Below are 16,969 nucleotides of genomic sequence, written 5' to 3'. Positions count from 1 at the left end.
GAGGAGAGATGTGCACAATTACAGTAAAATGTAATACTATGAGTGTCTGTGCAGAGCAGTTGCCCTTTTGTTAATTAAAATGTATTTGAAAGAGATGCTGGTGAACTTTCAATTTAGTAGAAGTGAACAAGCTTGAGAAAGCGTCCAACGTTAAAATGATTAAAAAAATTTTCACTTTATGAAGAGTGGAACAACACACACAAACACACACAGGCTGGTGGTATGTCAAGGACATTAGTACTGTGGCAGGCTGAGAGACAGCGGTGTGGAAGCAATGTGAAAGTGAGTTGATGCAGTGTCACGAACCTCTGTCTTTCTTTCTTCTCTCTTTTCTGTCCCCTTGTCTCTTTCTTGCTCTTACTCTCATCTCCTCCTTTTCTCTACTCGTCTCCCTGTCTCCCCTTCTCTCGCCCACTGTGTATGACTCTCTTCTTCACTCCATACATCTCTCCTGATAGAGAGAGAGAGTAAATGAGTGTGACAGGGCTGTCATGTATGTTCCAGCAAAGACCAGCGAGGGCCGGTGCAGAGACAGGAGGTGTCATACCCTTACATCTCTCTCTGTTTCGGCCACCAGCTGGACTCTCCTTCTCTCCCCTTTTCTGTCACACTCTATCTCTCTCCCATCAGCTGTTTTTTTTCCTGTCCTCTGCATCTCTCTCTCTCTCCTTCCTGTGTTACGTTTCCACTGTCACACTTCTCAGCTCTTTCCCCCAACAGATCTCATTTGATCCTCCTATGTGTGTATGTTACAACCAATTTACATGTAAAAACGACATTAACAACATTAACGTTTTCAGGTGATTTTCCAAAACACCTCCGTCCCCCGTGCAACTACTTAACAACCGTCCTTCACAGCCTGGTGACTCTGCTGAGTCTCAGCCCGTAAAACCTCCATTCAGTCTCTTTCTGCTCTCCATCAGTCATACTATTTTACATAATACAGCCGAACTCACAGTTTCATTGTCCTCATTTACTTGATGTTTTATCTCTGTTTTCAGACAACTGAATGAGTATGAAATAGTGATTGGCTCACGGCCCCTAAAGTCTAACTGTTACAGTAATCAGGTGAACAGTAAACATAAATACAATAACAACAACTGTGAATAACCATACAGACAGTTAAAATTAGTGATCAAAGAGGTTAGCAGCAACAGAAAGTTGCCTTCTTAGTTTTACTGCTACACAACATCCAAACAGGCCTATGTCATCCTTTTCCAAAAGCTGGCTCTTTTAGATGTGTCCACTCTAGAGAAAACGTTTGGAAAACTTGGCTCAGTGTGGACGGAGGACCAAATGGAAGGCTGTATGATGAAAGCACCATGTCAGCAGTGTAGCAGCGGCAGCGTCTTCAATCCTCTACCAGTCTCTACACAGGATGCAGTCAGCTACAGCACTGTAATGTGTTCACCTCACGGAGCTTAACAGGATGATTCAGGTCATGGTTACGTATGTAAAGAGCAGGTGAAATGCTAGCAATTACAAGATAGGCAGCTGTATTGATTAAAACGAAGATGTATTTATTACATTAGATGTGCAAAATGGACAACCGACAGACGTGGCTGAGACGCATCGTGTGAACACAGCCTGTAAGACCTTCTCTCTACACTCTCTCCTTGCTCCTTCACAATATTTCTGCCTAAAGAATTAAATAATACATGTAAGTAGCAAAATAACACACTGTGAGGAGATGGCCCTAAATGAGATTTTATGACCTAGACCTCACCAACACTTCCTCTGTCTCTCTCTGTGCTTCACTCATTGTATTGTGTCCTTTTCATTCCTTTTCTTTTCACCTTTCTCTACACAGTCACAAAAGCAACTGGCATCTGTGCATGTGTGTATCCATGTTTACATGCATTCACAAACTCAGACATGAATGAACACACCTACTGTACATGTGTGTGTATATGTGTGTGTGACTCCAGCCTCCGGGCGACTAGGTGGCAGGAAATCGGTCAGCTAAGCCATCAGAGTGAAAATGGGGTCAAATTGGCCACTCAACTGGCCTTAATCTTCCAGTCATTCCTAAAACCCGCCTGCCACTCCGCAATGCAGCTCTACTCTGAAACACACACACAGCAAATAGTTAATTTCAGCATTTGATGAACACACAAATATACAACAGGACATACACCAAAAGCATGTGTGCACATGTTCTATCTGAGTGTGTTGAAGTGTCAGCCTGTGCGTGTTGTGTTTGCCGTTCAGCTCCCCGTGTGCCTGTGAATTTGAGATTTGTGCGATTGCTTCTCCCATATTCACATACCCTTTCTTGCTCTTAAGTTCTGCAGTTGAATGGGGTTTGTTTGCATTGGGAGTGAGTGAGGGAGAGCCGTGATCAATACCAAAACCATTATGGGACACGCTTTAAGTAGAGCAGCCCCATTTTAGCAATTTGGCAGTGGCCGAGGCCCGCGTATGGAATTATTTGATCAATAGCTTTGTAGCTTGATAGAGAGGAGTAAATTATATGATCAATGTTGTGTACAATGTTGCAACCTGCTCACTTCGTCGTGAGTTTCTATTTGTGTGTGTGTGTGTGTGTGTGATCCTTTTCGTGTGTGAATCAGTGTTTGTGTGCAGACATACCAGCTCATGTGTAGGTGCAGATATGTTATTCCTGAATGCTTTTGTCCATACATCGTTGGTGTGCTGTTGTCGCACCGTTTACCTTCCTACTTATTGGAATAAAGGGCTTGTTTCCTCAGGCTCTTTTTTATATTTTTCGCTCGCTTTCTGGACATAATACGCTCTGTGTTGAGGGTGGAAACAGACAGGGATATCAAATGGCAGAGATGAAAATAGAATGAATGGGAAGTAGGGGAGACTAGCTACATTATTGATGTGTATCATAGTGCCTATGAACACACAACACACCATCTTCTTGGCTATTCACCCCCCAATAACACACTCTTGTCACTCCACCACCAACAAGTACACCGCTCATACTCGAACATGTATAATACATTTGAGCATAATATGTGTCCAGAGACACATTCATATTCACTCACAATGATATGTACCAGCGTAGATGCATACATACAAAAGACCGTTGGCGTTCTGTTACCAATAAGCGTCTTTTCAAAGGAAACTCATGAGCTGAAGTGGCTCAAGTATTAGAGGTGACTTCTAATACACCCATACGCACAAAGACGTACACATACCTCTATTCTGAGTCCATGTCTGTCTCTGTGGATGAGATCACTACCCTCTCTGTCACTCTGAAACACTGCCTGTGTGCGTCTAAGCCTGAGTATGAGTGGCACACATCAGGGTGAAGCGATACCTCTCCTCATTGTAGGTTCATGGTCGTGTGCGTGTCATGAAACTCACCGAGAGACAAAGAGAGACAGCCTGATAGCATGGCAGAGAGGCCTCGGTTTGAGCCTGATTTGTTTTTGTTTTTCCCCCCTCTCCCTCTCTCTCTCTCCTGTCACATGGTAAAAGTTGAACCGTCGGGGGAGCGATAAGCAAGCGACACAAGGAGGTTGGAGCAGGGAGAGAGGGGTGGGTGGATGGAAGGAGGTAGGGACACAGGGAGGTGGGTGGTAGAGGAAGGGGAGGCGGGGAAGGGGGGGCACAAAGGAGAGCCTGTCACACTAACTTAGATGCTGAAATATTAAAGTGAGCAGTCAGGTTGTAATTTTCCTGAGAAAGCCGAGGGAAGAGGGGGATAAGTGAAGCGAGAGAAGACGGGAGGTGGGGGGGGGGGGGCGAGTGATGGAGACACGGAGAGAGGAAAGGTATCACCACTGATCTCTCTTTCCTCTCTTCTTGGAAGAGGCACAGGCACACTTTTAATACTGCTACTTTAATTAGCTTGGCTTTATACGGTCTGTCTCACTCTGCTCCTCTTCTCCGCAAGACGTGAATAATTCAGCAGGAATGGTGTACCGCTGCCTGGCAAAGACAGCAGGCCCACCGATCTGCAATGTATCTGTGGGAAAGACAGAGAGAAAGAGAGGGGCCAGAATAGAGGGTCTGCAACATCAGACAGCAGACTTTGCTTGTCTAAAACCTTAAGATATTTTGTTTCAATCCAACAAATCAACGTGCATTAGTGTGGTTAGTTAATTAGTTTGTAAAATTCATTTCTATTTCCGTGTCATCTTAAACATTTGGTCCATCCCACTTGGGACTACAAGACAACACTGTATGCCAAACATCAAAAATACAACAGAACATCTTCTGGTAACACATATACTAAACAAAAATAAAGTCATAAAATTACATCCATATAATTTCAGGTATTAAAATTATGTGCAAATTCACAGTAATTGTGCATTGAATGAATAGAAGAAAGAAAGAGACTGAATTTTATTTTTATCCAGATAACTGGCTAATTTAGAGGAATAGTTCTCAGAAGTTAAATCTCAGAATCCTCTTTCTTTCTGAGAACGAGATGAGAGGATCAATACCACTTGTCTGGGCGTTGAGTAGGGATGCAGGGGGTGGGAGATTATTAGCCTAGCTTAACATAAAGATAGGTAAAAACAGCTAGCCTAGCTCTATCCAAAGTTTTTAAAAAATTGCTGTTTCTTTAATCTGTACACAAAGAGAAATTTAAAAACAACAGTTGTGGTTTTAAGGGAAGTTACGCGCTATAACAGTTTCTTGAGAAACAACAGTTTATCCATCCATCCAGCACTTGTGTGCATATCTTATTATGTCTACTGTAACACATAGGCATGAGAATACTGAGTTTCTCATCTAACATTTGGCAAGAAAGCAAAGAAACCTTCTCTAAAATATTGCTCTAGTCATTTTCATGTATTGTATGTGAATAGTCTACTCAGGCTTTGTCCGAATCCATGTTTCAAAATCTGTTTTCTATCTTACTGTACAATATATTGTAAAATTGTATGTATTGTATTATATACTTCCCAGTAAAAAGGTGTATTCTTGCAGTTCTACAATGCATGCATGTGCTCCTTTGAGCAAGTTGCCTGTATGAGTGTGTGTAAGCGAGCGTTTGTGTGTCTTGCTATATTTGTGTGTGTGTGTGTGTTTTGTGTGTGCATGTCAGACTCTGCCTAGCTCACCAATTTGGGCTGTTGAGGATGATCTGTTAGGACACTGCAGGTTGGTGGTTTTGGTGGTGGGTGGGGTTGAGGGAAAGACAGGGTGGGGTGAGACACAGTGATGTAGTTTCTCTCACATATCATCATATTGATATTGTATGTTCTCCGTGAGTATGTGTGTTTGAATGTGTGTGTGCAGTTGTTATGACAGCCTGTCACCCCAACTCCCAAAACCACTGCTGCACCAGCCTCCCCAGCTAAGCAGCATCACTGTCTGGATGGGTACACTTGGTGACTGAGGGGGCCTCGGTGTGTTTAGTGGCCCAGACAAGGTGAGGTTTTCTGGGCCAGGCTGAGGTGGGCTGTCCCCTGTGTCAACCCTAGAGCCTTCACTGTCACTGCTGGAATGGAGACGAGAGAGGACTGAGACACACACACACATACACACACAGAATGATATAAGCACGGTTATGCCTCTAGTCATCTTTCAGCTTTTGAAGAAGTTTTAATGAGTTGAGAATAAATAGAAATCCTCTTTCTTCCTGTCTCTGTGACTCTCTACTCCATCTTTGTCTCTACCTCCCCTTTGTGTGACTTGTCTCCATTCCAATCAGACCTCGCTTCAGCGATCGCTGAGTCACGTCTGAAATAGAATCAACATGGCAGCCTGAGTCAGCCTGAGTCAGCCAGGACAGCGAGCCGAGCGCAGATTAGTCATCCTGCCGAGGTGCTTTTGTCCAGGGACGATGACAGATCTATGAAATGAACGGGAAAGTGATGCACCAGGGGTGTCTGCCTGTCTCAACTAGGGATTACAGATACTCCTGAGTGTGTGTGACCGTAGTTGAGTGTGTGTGCATGTGTGTGTTTGTGTCCAGCTCTATAAAAAGACATGACTCTTCAGCTCAATCTCGAAATCAGAGGCAAAATTACTTTAGAGTGTGCTTTGTTGTCTCCTGCTTTTCAGAGTGAGCTGGACAGATCTGCAACAACATCAAACAGTGAGACATATAGGTTGGTCAAAGAGAGTTCAGGTCTACTCTTGTCCTGATTTATTTACATGTGTATTCTGCGATTTCCTTCCTTCTGGCTGCAAATCGCACACCAACTTGTCTCACAGTTGCGAGGGCTGTTTTGGAGCTTCCAAATCAAACATGATCCACTGCCACTAATCTTGTTTGCGACTAGATCGGTCACCGTAATCCTTTCCACAACAAACAGGCTTCTACAACACACAATGAAATCCACCCCCGACCAGATTGCAATGGGCTCTAACAGTATCACCCATTTAAAATCTGTCAACGAGACACTTCCTGTGTCTGACTCTCTCTATAACTTTGTCAAAGAAAGGGGTCCCAAAATCAACTCTCTGTATCACTCACCATTATCTTTCATTATCAAAAATTTAAAACATATGATGTTTACGGTCAGGCGTGACAGGCAGCAAATCATCCCTCAAGGGACAGCAAACAAGCTGCTCTTGGGAGTTTATTGTGTTTTTTTTATTTCAAAGTATTAACCAGATATTATAACATGTTTGTCATGTAATCAAGTTTGATTTAGGATTGGTCAAAAAATCCAGATCTGTTATTGAGAGACCTCACTTTGTGTACCAACTTCAACAGTGAGGTGTAGTTCAGAAAATCTTTATATTGCTCCTTTATTAATTATATAAAATGTAACAAAAATCACAATGATAAAAGAGGTTTGTTTCTATTGTTTTCAGTGTTGTTTTTTTCTCTATCTTATGTGACCAGGGTCATATAAATAACGACTTCAGTATTTCTGCACTCTTGTATATGGCCGTGTTACATTTCTACATTTTAATATTTGATTCAGAAGCCTTGATCTTAAACATCAGAATATACGAGAGCTATACCAGGTATAGGTTTAACATGATCAACGAGGAGCTTAACAGATCAGTAAAAAATACTCATCACATTGCACATTCAACTTTGATGCAACATTTTTTTTCCATCAGCTTGCATGGCTAATGCTAAACACAAAAAATATCACTCAGGAGGAGAAAAAAAGACGACGAAATGCATTTTACAAGATAATTTAATTTGCTCCCTCTCCTGCTAATGTACAGTAGACGTACAGTAACAACATGTTTATGTGAATGAACAGGTTGTAAAGCTGCTTGTTGGACAATTTCCCATGAAAACAGATGGCCTCAGCATTGCTGTTAGTATTGTGTTGACAATAGAAATGTCCTGGCTGATTTAGGGATTTTGGAGTGAGTGGCCGTGTTTTGATGACACTCACACACACACACACACACACAACCTTGTCCCTCGCTAACCTGGACTGAGGAGGTGTACGTGTGTGAGTGACTGATTAAATCAACTTTCATTTCTAATTCTCCTCAGACCCCCTGAGGTTATCCTGTACCATCACTGCTGGGGGAGGAGGAGAAGGAGGGGAAGGGGGGAGAAAGATGGGACAACAGACAGAGGGAGCGCTTCAAATGCTTAGACTAGAAGCTGCTTTTTTACTTTAATCTACTCAAAAATAACAAGATATGCACGTAAACTATCACACACAAGGCATGATCAGGGGGCTTTTAGTCATAATGGAGGTTTTCTTTAATTTCCTACGCATTGCTTTCTTTTTTCTCTCTCGCAATCTTGCAGTGACTGGTCATGCAGCTCATGTCTGTGTTCCTTTGGTTGTGGCTTCAGGGAAGAAAATTGGCTGAGTGGGGAAGCTGAATTATAAATCTAAATATATACATAAAGCTTAGTCTCTTGTGCTGCTCCGCAGTAGAGCCGGGCATCCTCTTAAAAGCCTCAGCATTCAGATCGCTTCAGTCCCACGGACTTGCAGGTCAGCTAAAACTAATCTAAATGCCAAGACACTTTGGAGGATCCAGACTGTTTTACATTGAGGTAGAGACTGAGGTCACTAAAAGCAAACAATACTGTTTTCACAACAGGAGCCTCTGTTGAAGCTTGTTGAGTGGGATGTCAGTCAAAGCCAATACAGGCGTATGCAAGGATTTGCATTTACAAGCATTGTAATATTTATATCAACACCAGAGTAAAGCAAAACTCTGATTATTGCGGCTGTCATAAAAGACCTTTAAAAGAGTTATTCTACTCACATTGGCTTGTACTTAAAGTAGGCATAACTTGATTAACAAAGATTGTTAGTTATTACATTCATATAACTGTTGTTCTGTTGTTATTTAGGGTTTTGAGTGAATGGGATGCAAATCAGCATGCATGAAAAAGAGAGCGATGTGGTTAATGGTGGTAGAAAAATAACACTTGTTATTTGGGGGCATCAGCAAACGTTGTGACAACTACGTAACACAGCCCGGTGCGCTCATCAAAACAAAAAACAATGAACACCAATGGAGTTCTTCCATTTTTCTATTACTTTTCTTATTCCTGCTGTCCTGGAGGCTACAAATTTTTACTCACGTCGACTCCTTAACAATGGTTTATAACAACTTATTTTCGATGTTTTGGCCTCCATTTATATTTTTTATAACTTGTTGAGAGTGACGTGATACTGCCAACAGCTTTGCCAGATTATCTAAGCCACTTTATTTGGAGTTAAAACCAGAAATGAGAGAACACAAAATGTCTGTATTATTCCCTCATTGCACTGTGAAAACTGTGAAAGCACAAGTACAGCGGTCAAAGTTGAACCATAGAAGTCTGTAAACTGTGGTTGTTTGCAATGTCTGCTTACTGTTCACCTTCATTTTCTCTTCCTTTATGTTTCCTGCCCCATCTGACTTCTTTTGACGATGTTGCTGTGCTCCCAGATCTCAGAAATTGTCATAGTCCATGCGGTGTTACCATCATAGGTAGGAATTATGGCCCAAACTAAGAAAACAGAACCCACATTGTAATAAACCAGACATGTCCTTTAATCAACTTAAGTGCAACCTTGACAAAGTTTCTGTGAACTTTGCCAACACCTTAGCTTACTTCAACTGCATTATTTAAAGAAGTTGAATTACAGTACTTGTGAAAAAATGTACTGAGAGGCTTTTTTCATAATGCCTCTTTTTTCATGAGATCATTGTACAGATTAAATCTAAGAATATGAATGTACTCTCAGGCCCACAAAGGCATTCAGTTTGAGTGAAACTCTAGAGTACAGTACGTGTGAAACGCCATTGTTTGAAGTATATCCACACATATTGTCGGAATGAGAACATGAGACTTAAAAAGCCTGAATGATTTTATATAAGCTCCTACTATTATATGAATATTATATAAATGAATGAACACAATCACACATATAAATGTAGCCAAACCGAGGCTGAATCAGACAAGAGTGAGGTCAGTTTTTATGAAGGAGCAATTTTATCAGTCTCACACCCTTCTCTTACATCTATCCTGCTGCCGTGGTCCTTTTCTCCTTCCCCTTCCTCCCTTCTGTCCTCCTCCTCCTCCTCCTCTGCTCCTCCTCCCCTCCTCCTTTCATTGCGGATGGTGGTGAAATATCAGTATTGTTTACGCAGAAGATTAGGGCAGAATTGGGCAGAAGGCGGTTGTTCTGTGACGATGGAGATAAGATAGGGGATGGTGGTGTGTCTGTGTATGTGTGTGGGTGTATGCCGTGCTACCCTGCCTTATCTCGGCAGCAGGCGGAGCAGCCATATGAAGTTGTTCATTGTAATTACCCATGGCAAGAGTAGATTTCATAGGCAGATTTAAGGGGGAGAGTGTCTGAATATAAGCAAGGGAGAGGAATAGGGAAAGAGAAGGTGAGAATGACGGAAGTATGAAGATGCAAGGAGGGGTGTGGGCAGCCACAAAATGCACATGCCATTATACACACATCACTTTCTTTCCTGCTGTCTGCACATCATTCTGCCTCCGTATTTTAGCGCTCTCATCTGTGATATCTTAACGCTGCCATATCTTAATGACCTTTTGTAAGTCTAACATCTTAGCCACTGTTCTAATAATCAGCATCTCATGACTCATCCCCATCTTTCCTCTGTTATTCAATCAGTGATCTTTTCTCTCGCTACCCGTCTATTGCTCTCCACTGTAATTATCACACTGGATGAGAATGTCAGGTGCAGCCGACCAGATATTCATCTTCAAATGGAAAATCAATCCAGAATCTGCTGAAAGTGATTTATGTTTTTAAGGTTTTATAAAACTTTTTGGTTCTTAACATGCATACAGTGATATGATTTTATGAACAACCTTTGACATTGTACCTCACTGGTTCAGCCGACAGCTCTCAGTGATCCTCCTTTATTTAAACTCTGGTTATTGCAGTTGGGGTAATGGACCAGTAAGAAGTCGCGTTATTCCCTCAACTTCCATAAAACTGGATTTCTGGTGCAGAAGTTGTGACCTCTTCATACCTACATTTTTTCATGTAAGTTAGGTGATAAAACACAACTAATACAAATGAGCTGAGACCAGTGGTGTTGACAATATCATGTCATTTCTGAACTTTTATTTTAAAGCCCAACTTAAAGCCATTAATGCAACTGGATTGATATGATAGATTTGTGTACATTTCATATCAAATATAACTAACATACAAACAATATTACTACATTAAATTGTAGTAATTAGTTCCTATTAAATGTGAGATTTTGATATTTACGTTGGTGCAGCGGTTAGCACTGTTGCCTCTCAGTAAGGGGGTTCTGGGTTTGAACCCAGTGTTCAGCTGGGACCTTTCTGTGTGGACTTTCATGTTCTACCCGTACGTCCTCCCACAGACATGCAGGTTAGGTTAAATGGTGACTGTAAATTGCCTGTAGGTGTGAATGGTTGTCTGTCTTTGTGCTATATGTTAGCCCTGTGATTGACTGGTGACCTGTCCTTGTCCTGGCCTCTCGCCCAGTGTCAGGTGAGATTGTCTCCTGTGACCCTCTAGAGGGTAAGCAGTAAAGAAAATGGATGGAGGACATTTCATCGTTATTGCATCATTTGTGTCTGTGATAATGGATTTAAAACCTACATTCACTTCTTTTTTTAAATGCCTGAAGAAATCAAAGGCTTTTTTCTGCTAACTTTTGTCAAAATTATGTTGTCTGGAATATAAAAACCTTATCTTACCTAATCAGTGTATCCCTGAAAGAACGCAGTACGGCCCTGCAGTATAAAGATGTATCAGTCCTCAGTGTTTCATCAAGGTTTGACGAGTTGTGTCTGAGATTTCAATTAAGACAGCCAGACTAATGAAAAATATGGATTTAAAAACACTAATAGCAGATTTTTACAAATTAGATAAAATACACAGTACATTTAACCTTGTTTGACTTCCATTCCCTTCCACATGTGCATCAAGATTGGATACCTCTCCTTGCTTTTTGTACGTGTCTAAATCATTTTCTGTGTTTCACTGTTCTCATCCTATAAGCCATGAAGTTGAAGACAACACACAGTCTCTATCTGCCTTTCACTGTAAATGTCACACTAAAAAATAATAGCATTATTGATTGTATGCATTGATAAAGGCCATGAGATTTAGTGAAGTTATTATGCATATTTTTTTCCAATTAAATACCTTAATTCAGATTGTTTATACTGTGGTATCTGAATTTGTACTTTCTACATGGATCCAGAGATGTTGCTGAGAGTAGAAAGTTCAAGTCATGATGCATGTCTTTCAGATCTATGAATGCTGACCATAGCTATTATTAAAATAACACAGTAGTAGTTCGTAGAACGTCCCTTCAATGCATTTTAATGGAACCTCAACAAAAATTTGTATTATTATAAGTTTAAAGAAGCCAAAACGTGTTCAATTCAACATTTTGCACACTAGATACTTGTTACTCAAGAGAGGTCTGCACTGACTGTAAGTAACCAAGGTAACATTGCTTCTGGTAAGACATGCTGCTATGGAGTTTTTCAAGTAAAAGTTTCTAAAATTTAAGCAACACAAAGAAGATATTCTCACCATTGTATTGAGGTGGAAGCATACATTTCAGATGATAATATCTCAAAAGCTTAACACATCAGCATGGCCTAAAACCTCTTGGGGTAAGTGGGAAAAAATATGTTTTTTTGTGATTTGAGAGAACTCACCCTTTAACATTAATGTTTACATTAATTGACAACACGTTATCTTTAACCTTACAAAGTGTTCTTTCTGACTGTCAAAACTCCACACAAACATGTGAAGCATGCAGCGATTTGTTTGTCTTCCTCTTTCAGCTATTCAATTCAATTACAAGCCTTTAAGGTATTAAAAAATATATATCTTCCCTCAGCTGAATCAATATGTTGTTCATTGTACAGCTAGAATAAAAAAAACTCATGTATGTCTTGATATTTTTGTTGTTTTGGTTACAAGAATTCCATATGGAGGCCTTGAGTCAATTAACACAAAACGATTACCTGAAAGGAATTTCATAAATACTATAGAAATACCAGCATTATTGATTGTTTGATTTTGATATTATATTTTATAATAAAGAAATGTTGTTGACCTTCAATGAATCCACTTGACTGAATCCTCTTGAGGGACCATTTTATGACAAATATTAGGGGAAGAAAGAATGAGCGTTTCTTTCAGCCATTGCTGGTTTTATTCTTTGAGAAACAGCATCGTGTGGTACAGGTTGTTTTTTCTAGAACATTAGGCTACGTATTGTGAAAAGAGGTTTCTGAATGGGGAACTTACTTGACAAAGAAAACTCTGAAAACACAGAATATTTGTTGACTGCCTTATATTCATGAAAGGAAAGTGGTAAAAAAGAAAGCTCTTTCATTTTAACAAATAAAATGTCAGTGTCATTATAGTCAGGCACGGCGGTATGCAGCTTTTATTCTGAAATAACACGTTTTTAAAATAATTTAAAATCTGTCAACTGAATATATTTATGATATATTCCATGTATAGGAAATGTCCAACATCAGTATAATAAGTGGTTTATTTTGCTCCATATGTAACAATAGACAAATTGGGTGTTTAGCCTGCAATTGCTAATCTATTAGCTAATCTGTTAGCTTGCCTTATCTGAGCCGTTATCTACACAGTGTCAACAAAAGTGACACACACACTTTACAACACACTTCACAACACTTCACCATTTAGCTCTTAATTAACTCTGCCTAAAGAGTTGCTAATGTTAAGCTAACATAACACAGGCCCTCACTGCTGCTCTGCAGGTGTGTTTAGCTGTGTGTGTGTGTGTGTGTGTGTGTGTGTGTGTGTGTGTGTGTGTGTGTGTGTGTGTGTGTGTGTGTGTGTGTGTGTGATTGAGGGTTCCTTGGAGACATCCTTACCTGAGGGAGAGTTTAAGCTTTTCTTCAGTTGAACGAGTGGAACAGGAAACTTGCCGAAGGCAGAACAGACTGGGTGCGGTGAGAAGCGCAGTGGAAAATTAATTCATCACTTGAATTCAACATATTTGACTTGAAATCACCAGTAATGCAGCTAGTCTTTGTGCTGTGGGTCAATGCAAGAAGGATCCTTATTATTTTCTTGGTAATGTCACAATGAGGTTGGTCCTAATATTCCATACAGAATTGTTATTAAGAACTTTTTTGGCTGCACAAGAGAGGCAACAAGCCTCAGTTGAAGGTCAAATTCCTTTGATAAATCATGGCTGAGTGGCGGTGTAGCTTTGCTGACTGTGTTCAGGTAAACAAGGCCTGAGAAAATACTTAAGCTGGAATTCAGAGTTTCAGCAAAGGAGCGCAAAAAAAATAAGTGAAAAGACATTGCAGGGGCTTAAAAGTTTGGACCAAATGTAAAAAGGAAAGTGCAAGATAATATCACTTAAAGTGCCGCCATCTGATTTTTTTTTTGGATAAGCTTCTGCTGGAGGATAATGTGGTGGAACCATGTGGAAACTGAAAGCCATGATCCTTGCTCTAAGTAGTGAAATTTCACTTGCAAACTGAAATATTTGCCCTCTAGGCAATGTGCTCACATGCTGAGACTGACATATAATTTAACACTGATCAGTTTTGTGCTTTACTATGTCCACTTTAGGGTTTCCAGAAGTTCTCCTCAGGAAAAAAAAAACATATTTAAAGCCTCAATCATGCTATTAAAATGTATCATTTTTAATAGGTGGACAAAGCTAATATTCAAAATTTGTTGCACAGATTTTATATTATGTGCAAAAAAACAAAACTGCACCAATAGCAGATCCTCAGCGGAGTTAATGTTTATGCTAAGAGATGCTGTAAATAGTATTACTACCATACAAAAAGGCACAATTCTTCAAAATAATTCCATCTCCTCCAATAGAAGAATCTGGGAGTGCTGCAGAAGGCTTGTTCCTTGTTTAACGATTAACGATGCATTGTAACATCTCCAGTTTTCAAGGTTGGAAAGTTATGTTCATACAGAATGGATTGCAAAGAACAGCAATGGCTGTTGAAGATACAGCGCAGAATTATTCCTTTCATTGGATGATGTGACATTATTACTGTAAAGTGCTGCTTCCAAAGCACTTTGATGTCACCACAGGAATGTCATAATTTCCTAACCCTGAGAGGTGCATCCTTGCCTTTGTGATCATTTAATAGAAAGAAGTGGAGGTCCACAATCTTGTTAAGAAAATACAGATAAATGTCTTTGCGTGTTTTGAAAGCTGAACCAAGGCAAATTCCTTGTATTTCTATACTTGGCAAATAAATGATCCTTGAATCCTTGAATTGATAATATTTTGCTAAGAAGTGGAAAATGAATGTTATTGTGTGCAGGCTATCAGTGAATAGGGCTTTGTGCTGTCCTCTCTCGTCCTTTCCCCACCTTGGCGCTCGAGTATAGTGTGTGTTTTTGTACATGCCTGTCTAAAGCAACCTTGTCATGTAAAAAAAAAAAAAGAAACAGAAGAAGAAGCTCAGTCAAACTGTTTTGCTCATTCTCTTTCTCTGTTTCACCCTCACTCACTTGAATTCACTTTAAATGTGACTATAGTCTGAATTTATAAAATACAATTACAATGTTTGAATTCTGCGGACAAATCCACTGTAGTGCGTTACCATAAAAAATGTTGAGGAGATGAAGAGACATCTGCAAACAAGAATGTGAGAGAAAGAATACAAAGTGAGAAGAAAGCAATAGAGATAAGAATGGGAAACAAGTATAAAGCAAGGCAGAGGAAAAAGAAAACTGAGAAATAATGTCAAAGGGTTGTTTAATTTAGAAAGGGACTGTGAGAAAGGCAGGAAGTAGGTCAGAGAGGCAGACACACAAAGGAAATTGGACCAATAGATAGTCAATCTGTTTAGATTATATTCTAAGTGGATTATGCATATTCTGATGATTACAAATGTTGAATAAGGAAATCAGAGTAAGCATAAAAGACGTGGATTACTCTTGACTATTTTCAATTGCCATTTGCATCGGCATGTATTTCATGTGTTTTTATGCTGTGAATGAAGGTCAAGGAGTGGACTGGATAGCTTTCATGATAAGGGTCAGTTAACCCAAGTTACAAAAACACATATCAATTTTGGCTTTATTTGCACAGATTTTGAGAGATCCATCTTTGAGATTTCTGCCTTCACCCCAACAAAGGCAAATGAATGGAATTCCGTTTTGTGTTAAAAAAGTTCAACAGCTTGATTTCTTTTCAGAAACTGTCAACAGTTTTTATTTGAACCACTTTCTGGTGAAGAGATGTTCCCTATGAAAAATATCTGCATGCCTCAATACCACTAGAACTAAGTGAGAAAATATACTTCTGTGAGTGACAGAACTTTATGGTGCCCTTGGCAAAAACTATACAAACCAACAATGTCTTAACATTTTTCTCTCTTTTGTGTTTTGTTGTAGGCGACCACACGTCCCTCACAACACTAATACAATGTAAACTGTAATCTTGGTAATCACAGAAGTCAGGTTACAGAGTGTAAAATGTAGTGAATAAAAGAAAAAAGTCAGACAAACGATGGCATTTATCAGTGCCTTCAAAAACCTTTACATGTCTGTTCTCAAAATGTTTCATGACTGTTTTCTCATCTGCCACAACTATGGTTACAGTTTGGTTTGGTCAAGTAAAGTCACTTTTATTTATATAGCGCCAAATCACAACAAAAGTTATCTTAGTACTTTTCACATGGGAAAAACTAGAAGCGGGCTGTAGGTGGGCGGCCATCTGCCTTGACCGGTTGGTTTGAGAGAGAAAGAGGGAGAGAGAGAGAGGAGAGAGACACACAGAGAAGCACAGCAACAACAATAATAACAACAATAAGTTGTGTTTTTTCGGTTTAGACATGAAAACTATTTGGTTATGGTTAGGAAAAGATAGTGGTTGCATAACTACCATGGTCAAAACGAAACAACTTTGACTGACAAACAGCAGTGTCCCGTGTCCAAGTCACATGCTTCGTTGACCCATCGTTGACAACTTCATTCCCTTTTCGCCTTTGCTTCTAAAGTCATAATACACAAGACTGCTCGAGGTCCTTGCCAAGTAAACATAACTTTGTTTTAGGCATTTGAACTAATGCCAAATTCTGCTGTTTTTCTTGCAAGGACAGAGAGAGATGGAGGCACAAAATATAAAGAAAGAGAGACGTTCCAGTTATTTTTGGGTCAGCTGCGGGACATGGGGTTCCAGGAGTAAGCGTGACTGTTTTTGTTGTGCTGTTTTTCTGCCTGCCTCCTCTCCTCTCCATCGTTCGTAGAGGGGTGGTAATGCTCTGCTCATCTATCATTCATCAGCACTGACTATATGATCCAGATCAGACGATCCACATTTAGCTTCCCCTGCCTCCTCGTTCTCCCCCAGCCCCTCTCTATCTCCTCTCTTTGTTTCTGTGTTGGCTCATCACTGTATCTGCTCGGTCTCCCTCTCTGTGTCGCTCTCTCTTCTTGCAAGGTCTGCTTTTGTTTTTGCCTCCTTCCACTTGACGCTCACTTCCACCCAATTCAAGGGCTCAAAGACAAACTACTGACACTCCACCAGGGACATTCCCAAAGGCAGCGGTTTATTTGACACTCAGCCAATCAGCTTTTTGCTTCTGCATGACTGACAGGAG

The sequence above is a fragment of the Thunnus albacares genome, chromosome 14 (genome assembly GCF_914725855.1).
Source record: "Thunnus albacares chromosome 14, fThuAlb1.1, whole genome shotgun sequence".
NCBI lineage: Eukaryota > Metazoa > Chordata > Actinopteri > Scombriformes > Scombridae > Thunnus > Thunnus albacares.
This window is presented reverse-complemented; position numbering follows the sequence as displayed.